Raw genomic sequence first — 21,176 nt, forward strand, 5'->3', positions numbered from 1 at the left:
GAGCCCTCAGCCCCATGGTAATACCAAGCATACAGGTCATATGGTTGAGAAACAATGAATAAACTAGACTTGTACATTTCAGTAGCATCAAAAATTCATACTGTATTTATTTTCTCTAAAATAATGTCAACAAAAATAATATTAATAATATAATGAAAGTAAAGACATAGACAGTTGGTCCTATGAAGGAGGAATGAAATGGAGAGAACCAGGTGTTGGGTAGAATAGATTTCTGTCATGCTTCTGTTTTACTCTCTACAGTTTTTGCCATCAGTGATAGAATCAGTACTTTTATTCATTACATTGTTGTTATATTTACTGTTTATTTTAACTTTATAATTTTTTATTTCTTCCTTAGTCAAGATAAAGTAATACATAGTAAAGGTATATTAGGATATAGAAAATGACATACTGACATTTGTCCAAATGCCACCTAAAATAGTCTTGTACCTTTAGTGGTAAATTTTGTGGGAAACTAAGCTGGATTAGTTCATCATTCCCCCCCCCCCTTAGTTATTATGTAATTAAAATTTACTATGGATGAGATTTTTTTTTTTAATCAGGTGCTGAGAAAATAAGGGCTGGTGGGATATTATTTTGGTTCTTGTGGCCCTCAAAATCCACTAGGGAAGAAGGACTCCTTCTCAGATTAGACAGAATCACTTCTATGATTCCTTCCAATAGTAAGATTCCATGATATTCCCTATCTACGAAGCAAGTTGGAAGCCAAACTTACAAAATACACAGAGTTCTTGACTTCTCAGATATCCCTGGAAGGACTTAACATTCATCTGATATTCACGAAGTTGAAAGAGCAATTTAAGGGGGGGGGGGGAGAGGCTTCTTCCCAGAACACATTATAAATCTATTAGATATATCGAAATAAAAGGTCAGTGAGTCAAGTGAGCCAGGCAGTTTATATCCAAGAACAATATTTGTAGTTATAAATGTAATGAAATCTTTTGCTTCAAGAATTAATTTCCCCAATGTATAGTTGGCTGAATAATTGGTTCGGTGAAGGCAGACAAGTGTTCATATTTCTCCAAAGCAGTATTGGCCACTGCTTATCTGAAGGCACCTGCTTTTTGTGGGAGAGCACAAAAAGTTCCTGTTAAGCAAATGGGGCTTGTGATCATTGTCTGCAAGTGGCCAGGATATGACTGACACACTGTCACTCAGCATCAACTTAGAACTTGATACCCAATGTTCTTGTCATCATACACTCTGTACACGGGTCCCAACATGGACAGTGCTTCAGTTCTGATGTCACTGTCTACTTTCCCTAGCTGAAAGGAGATTCTGATATTTAGTTGCTGGCACACACCGAAACTCAACTTTAGAAATTTTCTTTCCATGTACAGAAAAATTACCTTTGAGAAATACTTTCTTTAAATTTGTTTCTTGTTTTTTTGTTTTTTGTTTTTTGTTTTTTTTTTTTTTAGTACAGGGATCAGCTTTTGTATTTGGGGTCTAATTAACCTGCTTTGAAACCACAGATTTGTATTAATTTCAAATGTCCTTACAATGACAAAGCCAAATGAAGTGCTTCCCTCAAGAAAATTTGTAGTATAAGAGCTAGGTGGTGTTGTCAGCAGTATAAAGGAAAACTTTCTGTCTCATTTATTAATTCCCCCTTGCCACCCCTCAAGAGAATTGTCCCCATAACAAAAGAATCGCCCTTGTTGCCCCTTATAACAGTGTGTTCCCCATAGTATTCTGGTACAAAGAATTAGCAGGGGGTCCTCTGACTGCTTATGGATCACCACACAGTCCCTTCTGAAAGGAAGGTAAGTTTCTTGTCAGAAAATGTGGGAACATTTGCCTTGACTATTTTTAGCAAGCAGTGACTCTGAAGAGTTGGAGATAAATATTTGATACTAGTCTAACACTGTATCTAAGAGTCCTGTTTGATGGAGTGAGAAAATCAGTTAAGAAGAAGAAAAAGAGCAATACTAAACAATGGAGACTCGATCACGCTGTTCTTTTGTTACATTTAAGAATCATTCTGGGCATTTAAAAAAAAAAAAAAAAAGGACAAAGGATTGAGTAAAACCTGTACTGTAAAGAGTAAAAGAATCAGCTTTGGGGTCAAATGAACTTAGGTTTGGAATTGCATTAGTCATTTGAGTCTAGTTAGGGTCCTTAACCTACCTACCTAAAGTTTCCAATCTGAAAAAAGAAAAAAAGAAAAGAATTTTTATTTGGCATGTTTTGGTTGATAAATGCTTAACACAGTGCTAATATTATTTTCTGTACATTTTTGAAAATAATCTTTGTTATCTGTATTATCATCATCTATGGCATATGGAGATAAGAAACTCATTCCTGAGGCACAAACAAGCCATACATCAATGGGGAAAGCCGAGGGATAGTGCTTGCAAATGTGAAGATTAGAGTTAATGGAGAGTCATAGTCTTGATGATTTCTTTGCCTTCCATAACTCCTGACACCTCTCAAGTGCATGTCTTTTCTTGAAGTTAGAAGACCTAAACTTTTTATCTCTGAGGAACCTGTTTACTACCTTATTCAGGATTTCCCAAAAGCAATTTGAAACAAACAAAGGATCACAACTGCATGGGCATTTTTTGCTCTTGGGCAATTAATCATAATTTGAAAAGGTTAGTCGGTGTTGGTGCTAGCTATTTAATCTCTGCTCTTCCCTTACTATCTTGACACTTTTATCTACTTATTAATAATAATTATCTCCCACAATGAGTGTAATTTCATTTTAGGAAGCATCATCTGTTAACCTTTTCACAAGCTTTCTGTCTTGAATACTGTTGACCCTGTCCTCACCTCTCAGAAACAAATGAAATCCTCAAACTTAAAGTTTAAACCCTAACCTAATCAATGTCTGTAATTTCTAAGCTTTTTTAAAGAAATAAATCAATTTCTCCTATAAAAGTCTCATGTAAATGCCCAGTACATGAAATAGATGAAAATAAACATGGTTTGTTTGAAGTTTGATGAGTTTAGCATCCTACTCTTATACCCTTTACTGGATAAGTAATCTATTATTTTAGCTGATCTAATACTAATTCCTCCTTATGTTTTTTCATAAAATCACCCGTGTTTCATATCAAAATGATCAGTACCTCAGCCCGTGCATCCCTGTTGAATTCATCAGTCTTATTATCCCTTCCCTCCCGTCATTAAAACAACTTAGACCTGACCGTCATTTTACACCATCACTCTTGCCTTTGCAGTGACAGCAAAACATAAAACATATTCATTGAGATTTGGCATTCAGATACTAGGGAAGAGATGATTGTACTTCTGGGGATCTAAAGTTTTAATTTAGGCTTAGAGTAGCTTAACAGGATGGAGAGAGGTTTCCCTATAATAAAGTTAGCAAAAGAGGGTACTGTTCAATCAGGAGTCTTAACGGCTTATTTTACCTCTTGATTCACATGTGCCCCAAGCTAGACTTATCCTTAGAGTTACCAGTATTTTGAGCCAAGAACCATCCCCCCCACATTGTTGTAGTATTGGATTATTGTTAATTAATTAATTAATTAATTATCCTTCAGCAATACCTGAAAGAGCCCTGATACCCTTCCCTTCACCTCCTTTTCTTCATCCTCCAGCACAGGCATAAATCCTATTTGGTTCTAAAGCAACAATTTTCTATAATGACATGCATTCAATAAAAACTAGCAAGATTTTTTAAAGAACAAAAGATCCATACATAATATTTTCCAGAAAAAGAAGCTATTTGTCTTCCTAAAATGTTTGTTGTTCATGAGCCAAAAATGTATACAATTAACTAGCAATGATGGAGATTAATGCATATACAAATATAAGGGAACATCATTACCATTCATTTCTTGAGATTACAAAACATGAATCATTTTAAAATTCACTTTGAGGATAATTTCTTAGCAAATGTCAGGCAACCCGTTGTGGTATTTTCAAATTAGTCTAGATATGAGAGTGGAACAAACTACACATATAAATATACACACACACACCCCTCATAAAATGTGTCCTTCTGAACTGTTGGAGTTCATAAAGACTTTTTTATTAATTTATTAATTTTTCTTAAAAATAACCATTCCTTCTGAACTGTTGGAGTTCATAAAGACTTTTTTATTAATTTATTAATTTTTCTTAAAAATAACCATAAGCACACTAATTAAGGAGAAATCTGAATATTGCTGCATCTCTAATAGTTCCAAGTGATCACAAGATGGTAATTTAGATCATTCACATTTGAGAAGTTATGAGAAGGTTAGGAAGTTGGGTATCTTAATATGCTTTAATAGGGAGTAATTTGGTATTTTCATCATTGTCTGGATCCTAAGAGCCCAAGGTATATTAATTCATTTATTGTTGCATATGTGTTGGTCTCATGCTTATTATGTTCCAGGTTCTGTTTCGGGTACTGAGTGATGTAAAAGCCAAGACAAAATCAGATGAGGTTTCTGATCCCAAGGGCCTTACCATAATATTCGGCATTCAGTACACATTATTTGCATCAATACTTGAAAGTATTCTTCTTCTTGAAAAGCCTAAAATATGGAGAGAAATAACAACTGCCATAAAATTGCAATGCTATATGGTTCATTCATGTAATATTTTCTTTTTCTTTTTTTTTTTTTTAAAGATTATATTATTTATTTGACAGAGAGAGACAGAGCAAGAGAGGGAACACGAGCAGAGGGAGTGGGAGAGGGAGAAGCAGGCTCCCTGCTGAGCAAGGAGCCTGATGTGGGGTTCCATCCCAGGACAGTGGGATCATGACCTGAAATGAAGGCAGCCGCTTAATGATGAAGCCACCCAGGTGCCCCTCATATAATATTTTTAAACATCTGTTATGTGCCAGGCATTGTATTAGATGTTAGAGCTACAGTGAGTAGCAAAACCATTCCTGATCTTATGGTTAAGTGGAGAAAATTAAACATGAGTAACTTCAGTGCTAGATAGAAGAAATTCCAATGTACCTTTGAGGGGTCATGTGTAGCGTGTTCTATGAACATGCCTAACCAAGGTGTGCAGTTCTGGGAAGGAGAAGCAGCAAACAAATCGAGGAATAGATTAAAGCTAACAGGCAAAGAGTTAGCTGAAGAGCAAGAGTGACCAAGGTATAGGAAATGGGGTCCCTCGGCAGTGTATTCATGATGCGAAATATAGAATAGAATACCAAAAATAGAAAAGTGTGGAAGGATAATATAGGAACAGGTGTTTGGACTTTATTGACCAGGCAAAGGGGAATACTTAAAGACTTTAAGCCAGGGGAGCTATGATCAGCTTTGTAGTTCAGATTGATCCTTTAGCTGCTATATGAAAAGTGGTTTGATATTGAAACTGTTCACAATGTTTGTAATATACAGACAAAGAGATACATTCTGGAATTACAAGCAAGTATTACAGCAGTGGTTCTAATCCATGTGTTCAGACAACCTCCAGTCTTGTACCCTTCATAACATTCTAAAGGTATTCCTGGAATATGCATAGTAGATGAAAGAAACTGTGGTACATCAGTATTATAAAGCAAAAAGGAATTCATTTCTTGTTCAAATCCAAATGTTTAACAAACTGTCCCATGATTATCAATAGCATAAATGCAGAGTCAGGATTAGAACCATATGAGTAAATGTTTTAGTAAATAGATCTTTGAATGCCAGCAAGTATAAAACTGTTAATTCTGTGTAATAATTAATACTATTGAGATGCTCTGAAGATTATTATTATCATTTAATCCTCTCATCAGCCCTGTGAGAAAGGGACTAGTAAATGGCACTCCACAGAAAATTGGTGAAATTTAGTAAACTGAAATAAGAAAGATTAAATAAGTTGATCAGTCATACAGCTAATGAACAGAAAGGCCCAACAGCTAATGAACAGAAAGGCCCAACAGCTAATGAACAGAAAGGCCCAGATTCAAAATGAGGCTGGTTAACTTCACATTTATTTTATTTTTCCTTTAGAAGGCAGCAACAAGTTTACCTTTGTAGAAGCCAGGGAAAGAAGCTTCTGGTATGTCTCAGTTCCTAAATTTTTGCCATTAATTTTTATCCTGGATCTCTTAAATGTGAAACTATGTTGGGACAGCTTTTTACCATCTCTCTCTGCAAAGAAAGGATGCAGAGGAGGTGAGCCCCACATATGAAGATGTGGAAAAGGAAACTGACCCTTTGTCCCAACCCAGTCTGGGGATAAAATGTTTGAAGAGTGGGAAGGTATGTATTGTTCCATTGTCTTCTATCATCTCCTGGCTGCAGCTTTCACACTAGCTTTGGCAAATATGTCCCTTTATCTAACAGTGAACAACTAAATTGAAAACCCAGATATGGGGAAATATGTAAATTATTACTAGAACTTTATGATGATCTTATCAACAAAATCGAAGTTAAATTCTTGACTTATTATATGTTTTATTATGTCTTTGCCCAAGGGAAGGCAATTTGACTTCCTTGACATTGCTTTCTTTTTCCTCTTCTTTCAAAGCTATGATTAAGAACTAATTTATTTAGATCTGGCTGTGATTAGTTGAATGATTCTGCTTCTTGTTGTAATTAATTTTCAGACACTTTAATTGATAGTACCTGTACTATATTTAATGCATTTCAAGGTACTAGAATAAAAATGTTGCTTGCTGAAGTATTCACATATCCACTCCACTAAATAGAATACTGATTTATTCTATATCAACATTTTGTATTTGTTTCTTTATGACTTTTATGGAGGAGAATACTTAAAGTCAATTGTATATTTATTTCAATATAAATTAGGGGAAAAGATGCAAAATTATTTCTCAAAATAATACAGTGGTCCTTGATCTGGCAGCCAGGGATTGCTAAAATATCCATAGATGAGCTTTGGTGAAGTCATTGAAATTACATATGCATATACACTCATACACACACACCACACACATGTGCAGATTGTAGGGAATTTGTCATATAGATACATGACCTCAACATTTTTTAGTGTCCAGTGTAGTTCAGAAACCCTATACTGAATCACCTTTTAAACTTTTAAAAATATATACTTAGAAAATCAATTTCTAAATCAGAATTCCTAGGATTTATATTTTGAGGCTTATCTAGGATTTAAACCCAAGGTGCATACTGGCATACAGTATACAATAGGGATTGTGCTAGACATGTTAATTAGTTATGTCTTTTAGCCCTCATAATACCTTTGTGAGGTTGTATTGTCATGATTATTTTGAAGATAAAGAAACTGAGAAGCCAGGTTGAAATGTAGGTACTGATTATTAATTACAGTTTTATCCATGCTCAAACATCTAAGAAATTTATAACTTTAAGAAATATAAGGGGAAACTTTTTCATTTTATATTCCTGAATTTTTTAAATTATTTTTTCAATTAATATCTATTTGACTTCTCTATTTTCCAAAAGAGATTTGTATAATAAGCAAAATATCTAACTTCAGTTTCAAATCTATTGTTCTGTTTTATTCTTGAATATATTATTATTAGAAATGATGAGCCTCTCCTTGAATTTCCTGGTCTTTTATTTCTTTTCTCTGAGGGAATAAATTGTTACCAACTCATCACTCACTGAATTGTATTAAATACCACACTGCATACTTTTGACATTCATGATAATAATCAAGCAACCTGTTCCTCCTAATATTTCACTGAAGAATCTTCTGTATTATAATGTTATACCAAATATTGTATATTTTAAAGTATATTTAAATCATTCTATTTTCTTGCTGAAAGTATTCTGACAGAAATGCATGGGGGAAAGAGCATTGCAATTTAAATGTCACATTTATCTCTGGCAGAAAATTCTACACATAGGCAGGTGTAGTCTCAGTGAGGTTTCTCTGTCAGTTATCAGCAATCTGTTAGTTCACCTTACAACTTTCAGGAAGATTTTCATAGGCATAGAAACTCATGGCTTAAGAATTTAGGCAATGACAGACTGACTTTTTCTAACTTACTTGATGAAACTTTTTTTTTAATTTGATATTTCAGTTCCAGATAACTTGCTCCACATGTTAGTGAAAAGATAGAAGCTTCTAGAGAAAGGTAGTATACCTTTTACAGTTTTTTCTTTGAATCATGACAATGCATAAGAAGGGATATAAATGTCTAGTCTACGACTGTCCAATGATACCGAGGTCCCATGCCTCCGGCCTCTCACAGACAAGAAGCTTCCATTTCCCTGCCACTCTGAGGTGAGGAATGATCATCTTCTTTGCCCGATGAAATGTGAATGTAGTTCCCCTATATTGGCATGAGTTGATCTGGAGGGGCAGTGCTGAGCCATAGTTTGGGGAGGAGTTACCCACGACTGACCCTTCCTGGAAAGGAAATAAAGCTTTGTTGTGTTATCTCTCCAAGATTTTGGGTTAGTTGTCACCTCATAACAACCTAGCCTACCTGGAGTGATACTTGCTTCACAGAAGAATAATTCCAATGTGATGCTTTGCCATCACACACAATAGGGGTTTTGAAATGCTTCAAATTTTAGTTTAAAAAAAATTCTTTTCTTATAATTTTAAATTAATATATAAACATCCTTTCCCCCCCTACATTTTACCTACACCTTTTCCAACATTGTATTAATGTCTCTGTATTAAATGTGCAGAATAACAATATATATCTTGAAAAAGATGAACAACTAAAAAATATATCAAAGCTTTAAGTGATAAAGCGTCTGTCTAATTTGCATGGCCCCTCCACCTAAGAATGGCACTCCACAGAAAATTGGTGATGGGAATCTTGAATCCAGGTCTATATGATTCCAAATTTTATGTTCTTTTCAGTAAAATCTAAACCTTTTCCTAGCTAATGAAACCTAGCTCCCAAAGTTGTCATGAGGATTAAGTGGGATATCTTGTGCAAAGCAACCAGCTCAGAGCCTAGCACCAAGAACTACTCAATAAATGTTAATTTAGCTTCAGAAATGCTCAAGATGCCTTTTAAATTTTAATCAGGTGCCCTTACATATTAAAATTGTCAAACAGCAATCATTATGGTCCTCAGTGATTAGTGTCTTTCCACAATAGATCATAATGCTCTTTCCAGACCTTTAAAATGAAATTACAACTTAATCCCGCATCCTTTTGTTTCAGCTTCTAAAATCTGACCCAATTCTTGGGTTGGCATTATGAAGTAACTAAAATTTCCAGTGGAGCTCCTTACATAAGATTGCCTATTTTCTAGTTGGAGCTACCACTTTTGGCATTATACTGATCAGTTATGGAATAGTCTAGTCCCAGTTCCATTTTCATTAGCAAATTTTCACTCTAAATAACCTTTAGAAAACACACACACACACGCATGCTTGTGCACATACCCACAGAGTCTGAATTTTCCACATAATTGAATTTAGATGTATACACCCTTTTATTGATGTATATTTTTGTTATTGATTTTATCTTTAGGATGTATTATCTTTAGGATGTATTTCCAGTATGTTGTAAGAATGGCATTTTATTTTTGTTACATTTCTAGGCAAAAGGCCAATAGTTTACATTAGATATTGGTTTAGGAAATAATGTATTTAAGGAAAATGATCAAGGAAAAGGGCATGGTGGGTGATGTCTTAGGGAAAAATAGCTGGAATTGAGGCAGCATTCTATCATTGGCGATATTGACCCGGTTTCCTCTGCTAAGCTGTTCGGTGTACCAAAAGCTTATGAATACATCATATTTAAAAAAGCATCTTCACTTATTTTGCCTATTTAGGACTTAGCTGAATATTTAACACTAAGTTTCTACTTACAAATTAGGGAATGCTTTTATAAACACCAAGAATGTTAGAATTTAAAGTGTCTTACAGATCATTTTAATATGCCCTTTCGGTGTACACACAAGTAGAACCTAAATTTCATAAAGACACCATTTACTAGTAAGTTTATTAGTTTCCAGTCTTTGAGTAGGAAGAAACTTACCGATTTCTGGGCACAACTTGGTTTTATGATACCAAGTCCTGCCTATGTGTTAAATCTTTACTTTGTTTGGAACGAGGTGAGACATAAATAATTGACTCATCTAAAACAAACAAACAAACAGAGTGCCTGGATGGCTCAGTTGGGTAAGCTCCAAACTCAGACTCTTGATTTGGCCTTAGGTCATGATTTTAGGGTCTCAGGATCCAGTGGAGTTGCACTCGGTGCTCAGCCCAGCTGGAAGTGTGCTTGTCCCTTTCCCTTCCGTGGTGTACACTCTATCTTTCTGCCTCTTTCAAATAAATAAATAAAATCTTTAAAAAACAGCAACAACAACAAAAAAAAACAAGCAAATTAACTGTATCGCCTTGGAAAATGCTCATAAGCTATGTCATCCCTTCCGCAGCTGGGTTGTTACGAAATCCAGTGTAAAAGCATTATGGAGGATGAAGGATTTTTAAATAAAAGCCAGTCTTGGCTTCCCAACTGACCCAACAGAGTTTAATATTGTAGAATTTAACTTGTTGAAATGTGGGCCATGAGGATAAACTTCTGCTTTAAGAGTATAGATTGATGGTGAATTGCCTGGAACTTAATCCCAGCAGCTTGATTTACCAGCTTTAAATTGACCTTGGACACGTTACTTAATCTCTCTGCTCTGTTCTTCACCTGTAAAATAGGACAGTAATGCTTTTCAATTCGTAAACAAATTAAAAAAATAAGGTCATGCATGGAAAATAATTGGGAATCTGGCATGTAGTATATAATGTGCTGTGAACATGAGCTAACACACTTATTGTTGTCTTAATATCTTTATTTTCAAGATTTCTTGGAACCTTAAGCCATTACAAGTTGTACATGCCTTCTGTCGAAAAGACACATAAGAAAGTCTTCCTGTATTTAGTTGATGCCATGGGTTTGATTTATTGCTGCTGCCGCTACTGACCATCCTGTGTGATGGTAGCATCTCCTTAGCTTTGTTGCCATGTCCATGATTCAGACTCTGAATCTTAGGCCCTAACTGGGTGCTGCTAACAATTTCTTCCAGTTTAACTTCATATATTTTAGACTTTTGGTAATTAGGCCACAGAGTCACTTTTTAATTTAATCTCCAGGGATTTTGTTGGTTCCCACATTCTGAACAGCTTGGATCAGGGTGTTCTCTGTGATGAGAACACAGTATTTCAGATGTAAAGAACACCCTTTTCTTTCTTTGCTCTCATGCCTTGGGCAGCATCCGGCCATATATGATCATTAGGAAATCTGAATGCAGCTTTCAACTCAATTCCAGATTTAACTAATCTTAATTCTATGTAGTTAATAGTAGCTAGTGATTTATCACTGAGCAGAAATCCACTTAATTATGTCAGTCTGATATTGTATTTTGATAGATCCCTTTGTTTGATTGTTAAGAGTGCTGGCAAATTATTTAATAATCAGGCACAAAATTGATTAATAAGATTTGACTGTTAACAATTAGATTTTACTATTTTGGCTTGACACTTACTGAAAGTTTGTCTGCTTTGAGGCTGATATTTTGAATGATACATGCTAATTGATTTGCATCCATCATTCTTCTTCATTTGCTTGTAGGAACTGTATTTGTAACCATTGGGTAGTCTGTGGTATGCATTTAAGAAGTACTTTGGAAACCAATCTGTCCCCAAATCTTTGCTTTATTGCTACAGATTTTTAAGCAGTTCCACACTATAGACACAAAGAATGACTTGGGATTCAAATTAAAACAAGTTTAAATAGACTGCAAAGCTTTCCTCAGCAGACTGACTTCTACATTAAATACCCAAATTAATGCACATCACCATTCAGGCAGAGAATACACCATTTTCTAGACTCTAAGCTATAATGTCTACTCTTAAAAAAGCATAAAGTTTACATAAAATATTTAAGTTTCCAGCATACCATATTACTGAATCTCATGTCGGTTTTATACCTTAAAGTAAAAAGTTATTTCTCTTATTATCTGTTAGTAATTTCGACCAATATCCAGAAGCTTGTACTTAAATGGTTCTTAAAAGACAAAACCAATATTGTCTTTAAAATATTCATTCATTCATTCATCTTTGATTTGTTTATTCATTCGCATCTTGTTAGACTCTCCTACCCATTTATTCATGATCTCTTTTGCATTCATTCTCTTTTTCATGGCAATAATCTATATTTTCTAGTCAAGTGGTTTTGTCCAACCTTATTTCTGGGTGTGGGACCTGATGAGCTTAAGCCAGTCACAGTAATCCTGGCCCCAGTTATAAGCATAAGGTTGAATTTGTTAAAGGCCACAATTCATGGTGATGATATGACAAGTGTTAATGTCTGTATACCAAACGCCATTGCACACATCTTCAGGTGGTAGAAGTTCCCAGAAATAAACAAGGAAATAGAACAGAAATACAATAAACAAAAATGACTAGCATAATAACATTTAATGTTAATAAATTGTGGCATTTATCATTTTATCTTCTATTAACATGCCTCTTGTCACATGTTGTATAGCAAACAACGCAAAACTTCAGTGGTATAATAAACTTGTTGCTCAGATGTTGGGATGGTTAGCTAGGCAGCTGTCCTGTTCTTTTCTTGCTTCGTTCAGACATCTGGAGTTTGGCTAGCTGCTAGCCAATTAGGAAGCCGTTAATGGAATAATCAAAGCAACTTACCTCTGATCCATGCATATCTCATCTTCCTCCTGGGATCATTGGGCTAGGCTGGGAATTTCCTTTTGAGTACTGTGAGAGGGAAAGAGTGAGCAACCCTGGTAGTCCTTCCAGTCCTCCCCTTGTGTAATGCTTGCTGAGTTTCAAATAGCCCAAAGCAATATATAACTCAAGTTGAGGTCAAAGAGGGAGGATATTACAAAGTTATAAGGCAAAGGGTATAAATCCATGAAGTATGTAAGCATTGGGACCATTATTATAATCTATAGAATACAGTTGACCCTTGAACAAAGCAGAGGTTAGAGGCACCAACTGCCAGTGCAGTTAAAAGTCTGTGTCTAATTTTGGACTCCGCGAATTTAACTACTAATAGCCTACTGTTGACTGGAAGCTTTACCTAAGCAGTTGACTAACACATATTTTGTATGTTATATGTATTATATACTACATTCTTAAAATAATACTTACCTTTTTCTTAATTTGAGGGGCTATGCAGTTTGTTTACAGGTGTTCCCAAATGGGCAGTTTTCTAATAAAAATTGATTATTTTCCAATAAAGAAAATTTCTGGTATATTTATTGAAAAAGCATCCATGTATAAGTGGACCCAATACAGTTCAAACCCATATTGTTCAGTGGTCAGCTGTATTTTATTTAAAAGATGCTGTATTAAAACAGTTCTGTTGCTACAATGACCTAAATGTTGTCATGTTTTTATTTCTCAACCACAATCCTCTGTTTTATATTTTCTACTATTTCATAGTTACTATTTTGTGCCCTTTAAATAAGCTACCCTCTGTGTTTATTTTCCTTATCCTTGGGACTACCTAAATACATGACTTGTAGGGAGAATGATAATTACTTTGCCTGGAATGCTGCTTCTCCTGTAGGAAAACCACAGTGGAATAGAGAAGAGAACCATAGGAAAAGAAGTCAGGATTGTGGATTTCTATTTTTGAAATCTTGTAGCTTCCATTAACAATTTATGAGTTTAGGAATGTACTCACATACTTCCATCAAATTCCTTCCAGTGAGCAGTGCAAGCTTGGATATGATTAGGGAGATCCTATATGATAGCATATTTGGGATTTCAGGGCTAGGATTTAGCTTAATGGGTGATAAATAAATGGAGATTTTCCCCCCAACTTTCCTTCACTGGATCGCTATAAACATACAAGTAACTTTTCCTAGCAGGCATGCAAGGCTCATGCCTAAGAATTTAGCTCAATGAAAAGAAAAAATGCTGTTCTACTTTTCTTTTACTTTAGAAACTATTACTAAGATAGGATTATGAGCAATCCTTTCCATTTAAATCTCCAACTCTGCCTGTTTGGATTTTTAGTTGTATCTTTTACTACATGAAGCCAAAGTGCTTTGCTCTCTAGCATCTGCCAACAAAGGTATGTAGTCACAGGTACATATAAGGTCTGACTGTCTCTTCTATTTGGGAATTGTGTCTTGCCATCTGCTTTTATGTGTACTTGGTGGCCAGTTAGGAATCCATGTGCCCTCCAGCCACAAGTTCTACATAGAGCCTCTAATAAGATGAACTTTGCTCTAGGATTTCTCTGTTGTGGATGAAGTATTTTCTACTGGCCAAGGTCATCCTTCCTGCTCCGGGTGCTAATTTGTGCTGCTCTTAATCCACTCATATTATTGATAGCAGAGTCCTTGGTATGTGTTATATTGAAATATTACTAATGTATGAACTGTAACATTAAATTTCTAATCTAATCAATCAAATAGCATACATATGCAGTAGATGCTTGGCTAGTAAAAAGATTAATTGCCATGTGCAATGAAAACTAACTCTCTATAAGGTGAAATATTGCATGTCTCCCACAGAAAGATGGAAGCCTGAACACTGTGTTAAGCTAATGACTACTTCTGCCATTCAACCATATGGATTGCCTTTAAGACAAACCGAAATGAAGATTAAAGGCATGTAAAATCAACTCTCTATTAAAGCAGTTAGGGCTTTTCTCCAGATTCTACAGGAAAATTATGCAATCTGTTGCAAAACCAAGCACTTGTCTCCCAGATGGTGCCCAGAATCTATCTGAGCAAACACTTCTTTCCTGCTCTGTGTAACAAACCAGGCATATTTTTGATTCTCTGTGCTTGATTATGCATCTGAAGACATTTACACGGGAAGGACCTTGTAGAGTTGCTGTGGATTTGCATTGTAAAACTCCACAATGTTGTAATACACACTTTGAGAGCAAACCTGAAGTTATAAAGTAAAAAATGATGCTTTTTAAAAAAAAATGTCCTATTTATTTCCCTGATATGCTGGCTCTCTCTCTCTCTCTTTTTTTTTCTCCCATAAGTATTCTGCATTTGCCTAATCAGAGAGTAAGGCCATGAGTCTTTGATTGTTGATAATCTTTTGTTAATTAATGTGGACCTGATTGCTTTGGGGGAGGCCTATTGTGAATTAAATTATTGGTGGTAGGATACATGTTTTTAATTATTACTGAGAGTATTTTGAAGAAAAAAAATCATTCTTATTAAATGGATGCCTGGAAGGGTTTCAATTTCTTTATGCAGGTAGAGTAAATATGTTGTTTTACATATTTAGGGAATCGTGATTGTTGGTGAATTCTACTGAGGATATAGGTCAGACTGCATTATTAGCCACGTCTGGGTTCCTTGTCTTCATGCCTGCCAGTGTGTCTGTTCTTCCTTAGCTTGACTAACTCCATGTATCCTCAGACTCCTGTCAGAGATTCTTAGTGCAGGAAAACGTTTCTCATCACTTAGAACTGAGTTAGGTGTCTGTTAATTTGTTTCCATGTGGGATAGTGTTCAGTACTCCAAAAGGAGCTATGAAGCAATGAAAGACAAGGGCGAGTTGCTTAGTGAAAAAAGCCATCTGAAAAGGCTACATATGTTACTATTACAAGTATATGGTGTTCTGAAAAAAGCAGAACTAGAAATAGTTAATAGATCAGTGGCTTCCAGGGATTCAGAAGAGGGGAGTGAGTGAATTGGTAGAATACAGAGGACTCAAGCATTGTGAAACTATTCTGTACAAAGTATCAGTAGCCTGTGATCTTGAAACTGCACTAATTTTTTTTTTAAACTTAATGGTGGATATTTGCCATTATGCAGATGTTAAAACCCCTAGAAATGTACAATGCAAAAAAGTGAATCTTAACGTAAACCATGGGCTATAATAATAGGAAAAATTTATCAATATTAGTTCATTAACTCTAGCAAGTATACTACCCTAATTTGGGATGTAAATATGAGGGAAACTGTAGACTCGAAGAGTGGGTCTAGATTTGAGCATGTAGAGTTCTCTGTATTACCCGTTCAATGATTCTCTAACACTGTGCTAAAAAAGTCTATTAATTATTAAAATAATACATTAAAAATGTTGACACTGAAACTGTGTAGCAGTTTCAAATAATACAAGATTTAGTCACAATTTCTCTTTTCTACTTCCTTAATCCTTCCCCAAACAAACAGATTCTCTGCAGATTTATGGAATCAGCAATTAAAATGAGAAATCAACATTTTTACACATGTTTAAAAGGTGATGAGGTTGTATTGAGAGGAGAAGTATATCAGTGCTCAAAAATGATATTAATGTGTTTTTTTAAAATATACTGAGAGGAAATATTTGTCATCTAAACGGATTTTAATATCATTGAACATAGTTTTCTGTGTCACCATAATTCATTATATACATATATTTATTTTTTATTTGCATAATATAATGACATATAAACTGTGAGCCTGAACAAGGGGCTCATAATCAAGGTGAGGAATAGCACATAAATAGGTATAACTTACTGTGTTGTCTCATGTCTATAATTATATCAGTATGTTAATCTCATAAGTAATTTAAAATATTTTTCTCTGAACTAAAACAGTGTTTGGTATATCATGGGGTGGAAAGGAGACTTTCTGTATTTTTAATTTTTTAAAAATTTTTTTGAATTAAATTTTATTTTTTTTCAGTATTCCAAAATTCACTGTTTATGCACTCCACCCAGTGCTCCATGCAATACAATGCCCTCCTTAATTCCCATCATCAGGCCCCACCTCCTTCCCCTCCCAAACCCTCAGTTTATTTCTCAGAGTTCACAATCTCTCATGGTTTATTTCTCCCAACTCACTCTTCCTCTCCATCTCCCAATGTCCTCTGTGTTATTCCTTATGCTCCACAAGTAAGTGAAACCATATGATAATTAACTCTATCTGCTTGACTTACTTCACTCAGCATAATCTCTTCCAGTCCTGTCCATGTTGATACAAAAGTTGGGTATTCATCCTTTCTGATGGAGGCATAATATGTAAATTGTAAATATGGACCATATCTTCTTTATCCATTCGTCTGTTGAAGGGCATCTTGGCTCTTTCCACAGTTTTGCAGCTCTGGCCATTGCTGCTATGAAGATTGGGGTACAGATGGTCCTTCTTTCATTACATCTGTATCTTTGGGGCAGATACCCAGTAGTGCAATTGCAGGGTCACAGAGTAGCTCTGTTTTTAATTTCGTAAGGAATCTCCACACTGTTTTCCAAAAGTGGCTGTACCAACTTGCATTCCCACCAACTGTGTAAGAGGGTTTCCCTTTCTCCACATCCTCTCCAACACTTGTTGTTTACTGTCTTGTTGATTTTGGTCATTCTAACTGGTGTAAGTTGATATCTCAGTGTAGTTTTGATTTGAATCTCCCGGATGGCTAATGATGATGAACATTTTTTCATGTATCTGCTAGCCATTTGTATGTCTTCTTTGGAGAAGTATCTGTTCATGTCTTCTGCCCATTTTTTGACGTGATTATTTTGTGTGTGTGTGTTGAGTTTGAGGAGTTCTTTATAGATATTGGATATCAGCCCTTTGTCTGTAATGTCATTTGCGAATATGTTCTCCCATTCTGTGGGTTGCCTCTTTGTTTTGTTGACTGTTTCCTTTGCTCTGCAGAAGCTTTTGATCTTGATGAAGTCCTAAAAGTTCATTTTCACTTTTGTTCCTTTGCCTTTGGGGACATGTCCTGAAAGAAGTTGCTGTGGCCGATGTCTAAGAGGTTACTGCCTATGTTCTGCTCTAGGATTTTGATAGATTCCTGCCTAACATTTAGGTCTTATATCCATTTCGAGTTTATCTTTTTGTATGGTGTAAGAGAATGGTCAAGTTTCATTCTTATAGGGTGCTGGGTGGCTCAGTGGGTTAAAGCCTCTGCTTTCGGCTCAGGTCATGATCCCAGGGTCCTGGGATCGAGCCCCACATCTGGCTCTCTGCTCAGCAGGGAGCCTGCTTCCCTCCCCCTCTCTCTCTCTGCCTCTCTGCCTACTTGTGATCTCTGTCTGTCAAATAAATTTAAAAAAATTAAAAAAAAAGTTTCATTCTTATACACATAGCTGTCCAATTTTCCCAGCACTATTTATTGAAGAGATTATCTTTTTTTCCATTGTATATTTTATCCTGCTTTGTCAAAGATTATTTGACCATAGAGTTGAGGGTCCATATCTGGCTGTCTACTCTATTCCACTGGTCTTTATGTCTTTTTTTGTGTGTGTGTGCCAGTACTATGCTGTCTTGGTGATCACAGCTTTGTCTTAAAGCTTGAAATCAGATAATGTGATGCTCCGAATTTTGTTTTTCTTCTTCAACATTTCCTTAGCAATTCGGGGTCTCTTCTGGTTCCACACAAATTTTAGGATTATTTGTTCTAGCTCTTTGAAAAATACCGGTGGAATTTTGATTGGGATGGCATGAAAGTATAGATTACTCTGGGCAGTATAGACATTTTAACAATGTTTATTATTCTAATCCATGAGCATGAACTGCTCTTCCATCTTTTTGTATCTTCTTCAATTTCTTTCATGAGTGTTCTGTAGTTCCTTGAGTACAGATCCTTTACCTCTTTGGTTAGGTTTACTCACAGGTACCTTATGGTTTTTTGTGCTAAAATAAATGGAATTGATTCTCTAATTTCCCTTTATATATTTTCATTGTTAGTGTATAAGAAAGTAACTGATTTCTGTACATTGACTTTGTATCCTGCCACATTACTGAATTGCTGTATGAATTCTAGTAGTTTGGGGGTGGAGTCTTGGGTTTTTCATATAAAGTATCATGTCATCTATGAAGAGAAAGTTTGACTTCTTCTTTGCCGATTTGAATACCTTTTATTTCTTTTTGTGATTGCTGTTCTAGGACTTCTAGTACTATGTTGAACAACAGTGGAGAGAGTGGACATCCTTGTCGTGTTCCTGATCTCAAAGGGAAGGCTGTCAGCTCTTCCCCATTGAGGATGATATTAGCTGTGGGTTTTTCATAGATTTTATGAAGTTGAGGAATGTCTTCTCTATCCCTATACTTTGAAGGGTTTTAATCAGGAACAGATGCTGTATCTTATCAAATACTTTGTCTGCATCAATTGAGAGGATCATGTGGTTCTTCTCTTTTCTCTTACTGATTTGTTCTGTCACACTGATTGATTTGTGAATGTTGAACTACCCTTGCATCCCATGGATAAATACCAGCTGGTCATGGTGGATAATTTTCTTAATGTATTGTTGGATCCTATTAGCTAAGATCTTGTTGAGAATCTTAGCATCCATATTCATCAGGGATATTGGTCTGAAATTTTTCTTTTTGATGGGGTCTTTGCCTGGTTTGGGGATCAGGGTAATGATGGCTTCATAAAAAGAGTCTGGAATTTTTCCTTCTGCTTCTATTTTTTGAAACAGCTGCAGGAAAATAGTTATTATTTCTTCTACGAATGTTTGATAGAATTCTCCAGGGGCTCTCTCAGGTCCTGGGCTCTTGTTTTTTGGGAGGTTTTTGATCACTGCTTCAGTCTCATTACTAGGTACTGGTCTATTCAGGCTGTCAATTTATTCCTGATTCAGTTTTGGAAGTGTATAGGTTTCCACAAATGCATCCATTTCATCTAGATTGCTTAATTTATTGGCATATAATAATTGATAATAATTTCTGTTGATTGTTTCTACTTATTTGGCGTTAGTCGTGATATTTCCCCTTTCATTCATAATTTTATTAATTTGGGTCCTCTATCTTTTCTTTTGGATTAATTTGGCCAGTGGTTTATCAGTCTCATTGATTCTTTCAAAAAACCAGGTTCTAGGTTCGTTGATATGTTCTACTATATCTCTACTATATCTCTAGTTTTTATCTCATTGATCTCTGCTCTAATCTTAATTATTTCCCTTCCTGTGTATGGCATTGGCTTAATTTGTTGTTGATTCTCCAGTTCTTTAAGGTGTAAAGACAGCTGGTGTAGTCTGGATTTTTCAGTTTTTTAGAATGAGGCTTGGATGGCTATGCATTTCCCCCTTAGGACTGCCTTTGCTGTATCCCATAGGTTTTGTACAATGTGTCTTCATTCTCATTGGTTTCCATGAATTGTTTAAGTTCTGCTTTCATTTCCTGGTTGTTCCAAACATTCTTAAGTGGGGTGGTCTTTAGCTTCCAAGTGTTTGAATTTCTTCCAAACTTTTTGTTGCAGTTGAGTTCCAGTTTCAAAGCATTGTGGTCTGAGAATATGCAGGGAATAAGCTCAATCTTTTGGTATCAGTTGAGACCTGATTTGTGACCCAGTATGTGGTCTGTTCAGGAGAGAGTTCTGTGTGATCTTGAGAAGAATGAGTATTCTGTTGTTTTAGGGTGGAATGTTCTGTATATATCTATGAGGTCCATCTGGTCCAATGTGTCATTCGATGCTCTTGTTTCTTTATTGATTTTCTTCTTGGATGATCTATTACTGAGAGTGGCATGTTAAGATCCCCTCCTATTAATGTATTCATATCAATATGACTCTTTATCTTAACAGTTGGCTTATATAGTTGGCTTTTCCTATATTGGGGGCATAAATATTTAAAATTGTTAGATCTTCTTGGTGAATAGACCTTTTAAGAATGATGTAGTGTCCTTCTTTATCTCTGACTACAATCTTTAGTTTAAAATCTAATTTATCTGACATGAGAATTGCTACTCCAACTTTCTTTTGAGGACCATTGGCATGAAAAATGCTTCTCCATCCCTTCCCTTTCAGTATGGAGGTATCTTTAGGTTCCAAATGGGTCCCTTGTAGATAGCATATGGACAGGTCTTATCATTTTATCCAGTCTGTGACCCTGTGCTGTTTTATGGGAGCATTTAAGCTGTTCACATTGAAACTGATTATTGAAAGATACGTTTTTATTGATGTCATGTTGCCTGTGAAGTCCTTGTTTCTGTAGATTGTCTCTGTAAATTTCTGTTCTATGTCACTCTTGGGTTCTTTCTTCTTTTATAGAACCCCTCTTAATATTTCTGGTAGTTCTGGCTGGGTAGTCACATACTCTTTTAAACCTTGCTGGTCTTGGAAGGTCTTTATCTTTCCATCCATTTTGAATGTCAGCCTTGCTAGATAAAGTATTCTTGGCTGCATGTTCTACTCATATAGTACCCTGAATATGTCTTGCCATTCCATTCTGGCTTGCTAGGTTTCTGTGGACAGGTCTGACGTTATTCTGATGGACCTTCCTCAGTACATAAGGAATCTCTTCTCCCTAGCTGTCCTTAGGAGCTCTTCTCTAAAATTATGATTCATCAGTATCACAACCAAGTGTCTTGAGGTCTTTATAGATTTGTTGATCTTGGGGGGGTG

General features: G+C 35.6%; 1 pseudogene; it reads left to right on the plus strand.

Moving 5' to 3' along the window:
• LOC116580193 overlaps nt 1–21,176 on the plus strand; it is a 168,030-nt pseudogene that overhangs the window by 75,068 nt on the left and 71,786 nt on the right.

Source organism: Mustela erminea, chromosome 19, assembly GCF_009829155.1.
Source record: "Mustela erminea isolate mMusErm1 chromosome 19, mMusErm1.Pri, whole genome shotgun sequence".
NCBI classification, from domain to species: domain Eukaryota; kingdom Metazoa; phylum Chordata; class Mammalia; order Carnivora; family Mustelidae; genus Mustela; species Mustela erminea.